General features: G+C 39.8%; 1 pseudogene; it reads right to left on the bottom strand.

Moving 5' to 3' along the window:
* Positions 1-1471: 1471 nt before the first annotated feature.
* LOC136386392 (cytochrome b5 domain-containing protein 1 pseudogene) lies at positions 1472-2457 on the bottom strand (annotated as a pseudogene).
* Positions 2458-3526: the final 1069 nt, after the last annotated feature.

Below are 3526 nucleotides of genomic sequence, written 5' to 3'. Positions count from 1 at the left end.
ATCTCATAGGTATAGGCCCTGAGGCTGTCATAGGCCTACAGCAACAGCATAGCCTTAGGTCTCAAATGGTTTAGGGTTTAATTAAGCAAACAAGATGCATACCAAAAAATTACAGTTGATTAAACATCAAAATAATTCAGATAATTCATGGACTCTTGCATAACATGGGACTGAATGGAATCCTCAGTCTCACAGTGTGTCTGGATACTGCTGAAGTTAATACAGATGTCTCCACTTTTTCTATGCCTTTCATAGTCAGACCCTCAAAAAACTCCTATGCAGCCCACTCTGTGTCTAACAGGAGCCACCTCTCTCTACACTGGGCCCTGATGTTCCATGTCAGGAAGATGCACTATCCCTTCCCTGATTTTTGTCTGCTACTGTCAGAAAATTCACTCATTATGCTAGTTATCCTACCCTGCTTAGGTTCAATAGGACCAAATCTGGTTGTTCTCTTTTGGTCATCAGGCAATTTGACTTACTTAAGTCCTCCCTTTCTTTACCTTACCCTTGTCAAACCCCCTCTTGTAGAGTCAACATCTTGCAAAGTCAACCCTGTATTCCTCATGTTCCCTAAAAGGCATAGACTCGTCATGAATATATTGTGTCATTTGCATCCTTTTTGCTCCCTCATCTGTATCTCACTTTGAAGGTCTTTCCCAACTCTAGTTTTTCTAGATGGAATCATATACCCATCTCTTTGCTTTGAAAAAGTCAGAGTAAAAATGTTGCCATGAGATTAAATAGGAGGTAGTCTCAATTACTATTGCTCAAACTGACAGCCTCAATAAGTCCTCTCTGCCCTTGCAGACCTCTGCTAACTCCCTTCTAAAGACAATAACTGCAGAGAAAACAGCTGTTGGCACAATAACTCTACAGGTTCCCATTGCATAATGAGCCCAAGACATTGAGATGTTTCATTTACAACAACAACAACAACAACAACGAAAACATGGACTGCGGATTTGGGCAGACTTGGTTTTACATCCTGGTTAGTAACTAGCATGCTTTTGTACTATTAAATCTTGAAAAATTTCAAAAGATTTATCTGTAAAATAATGATAATGAATAATTATATTAAACAAGGAGTATCTCACCTGAAATACCTGGTAACTATTCAGCTCCTTTCTTCCCATTGGGTTTCAGTTGCCAAACACTATTCAGAAGGGAGACTACCAGTTTTGTATGGCCAGTGATAATTTCCTATTTCTATCTTTGTAACAACCATCTTCCTGCAGCTATCCCATTTTCATCATTGCCAAAAAAGTTATTGCATCCCTCATCCCTGTGTGGGCCTTCTTATCTTATTATCAAAAAGTTCTGACTGAGCTCTATCTGCCCGTCCTCTTCTACATCTTCTTAATCCAAGATACTCTTTCTTCTTGTATCATTTTTTTAAAAATTATTTAACTTCTAGCATTCTCCCTAACTTTCTCTGAGTAAATTATAATGAACCTGGTGAATGGGACCATTATACTTCAGAAGGGCAGGAATCCCACAGGCCAGTTCCCAGAGTAGAATGGAGGTTAAGTCCAGGCACCATTTCCCCATCCCCATCTCTTTTCCTACAGGGCTCAGAAACAGCCAAATTCAAAATATGTCTTGAGTCTACATAAGCATGTATCTCCCTTCCTATGTATAGCTCTGTGAGGTCATAATTGAAGGAGAGCAGTACTACTGGTGTGTGGAGGATACCCTCCATACTGAGATAGGCCAGTGGTTCCTCCTTATCACCAATCCCATTCTCTTGCAGGGTGTATTCCACGTTCAGGTTCTTCCCTACATATTTCCATGTGTAGCTGGTAGCATGTGCTTTATAGGGGAAATAGTGATATAGGGATTCCAGCATTGATTCCAGATCCCCCACCTCAAGTGAATACTCTTGCGATGCGAACGTGTTAATTTATTTTTATTTTTTATTTTATAATAATTTTATTTTTTTAATGGGGTGACATCAATAAATCAGGATACATATATTCAAAGATAACAAGTCCAGGTTATCTTGTCGCGAACGTGTTAATTAATGATGCAGATGTCCCGAGTCTTGTAAGACAGCCCGCCCCACTTTATAATGTGACCCCTACCACCAAGGCTTCCCGAAATCATTGGCTTAGTCGGAACGGGGGGGGGGGGGGCAGCTGGGATGAGACATGCAGAAAGTGGCCTGAGGGGTGCAGTATCTCTGGGAACTGGTCAGCGGATCTATGTGCTTGCGGATGCTTCTGGTCTTTGAACCAAAGCAGTGGCTGATGTACTGGCTCATAAGTTCCACGATGGGTTTCGGCAGCAGGTCTCCTTTGTACTCTTGTGCCAGCGGCGTTAGATCACATACTTACCCCAGGTAAGACACCCAGAGGTCTTCCAGCTAATTGTGTGGGCCACTACAACTAGCGTGATATACCGACGCTGGAAATATTCAAAGTCTAGGCCCACGGTGCGGCATGGCTCTTGCTCCATTTACCGCCGGCTTCTTTAAGTGGTTTCCTTGCTCCTCAGTACACACTTAGAACTACATCTTCCTCTGTTTAGAAGCTAAGGCGATCGCTTATATCCATTAATATGGAAACCATTGTCCTTTCTCAGCCACCGTCCGCAGAGATTAAATGCTGCATAAAGGAAGAGGGGCATGTATTCATGGGAAACGTAGTTTGTTTCCCGCCTTCAAGTAATTGGATTGGTCCTCAGGAGTTCCGGAGTGAAAACAAGCAAATTGAGTTCAAAGTTGCCTAGACTACAGGAGATATGTAGGGCAGACTTTTTCGCGAAGCAGAATACCAAGGGGAAGTTGTACGATTTTGAAAAAAAAATACGTTTTCGTCTGATGGTTTTAAGACAGAAAGAAAGGAATAAACTGCCCTCTTTCTTTCTATTTTATATTCTAGACTGATTTCTTTCATTTTGGAAGAGATAATTTAATCAACATCCAAGTGCTGCTGCAATATTCCGTAATCACCATCAGACCCTCACTACCAAATCCAATGAAAAGGCTATATGTACATGGACTACTGTTACAATTCAATTTGATACACACTATATCTTTTAAATACAGTGAAAGGATTCTGAGTATTGGCTATTTGAACACCTTGTCGTGGATAACAGGTTCTGAAACTCTGAAGATAAAGCCTGTGATAGAGAAATGATTTGGTCTGGCAGTGACTTGCTTTTACTAAGTTTACAATAAACTTTTGTTGAATGAATAAAAGAGGAAGAAAGGGAAGAAAGAAATGTGTATTTGTTAGTCCTCATCAAATCAGAAAATAAAATTGAATATCTCCTGTTTTATGTGCTTCAAAGCAACTGGGATAACTCTGTACAAACTGTTTCATAAAATATTTTTTGTAAACAGAACAACAACATATATTTCTTTTGTTTATCTTGTGAAAATGGTATTTTAGTAGATATACTATACATAGAGCTAACGCAAGGTAAAAATTGCAACATCATTAATATTGCAGAGTATTGAACAATTATTATTCCTGTTTTCTTGCCTTCTCTTTCCCATTAAAGATATGTTTCTAACGTGAAA

This window comes from Saccopteryx leptura, chromosome X, assembly GCF_036850995.1.
Source record: "Saccopteryx leptura isolate mSacLep1 chromosome X, mSacLep1_pri_phased_curated, whole genome shotgun sequence".
In the NCBI taxonomy this organism is placed as follows: domain Eukaryota; kingdom Metazoa; phylum Chordata; class Mammalia; order Chiroptera; family Emballonuridae; genus Saccopteryx; species Saccopteryx leptura.
The sequence above is the reverse complement of the archived record's forward strand: the minus strand, read 5'-3'. Positions and strand labels throughout refer to the sequence as shown.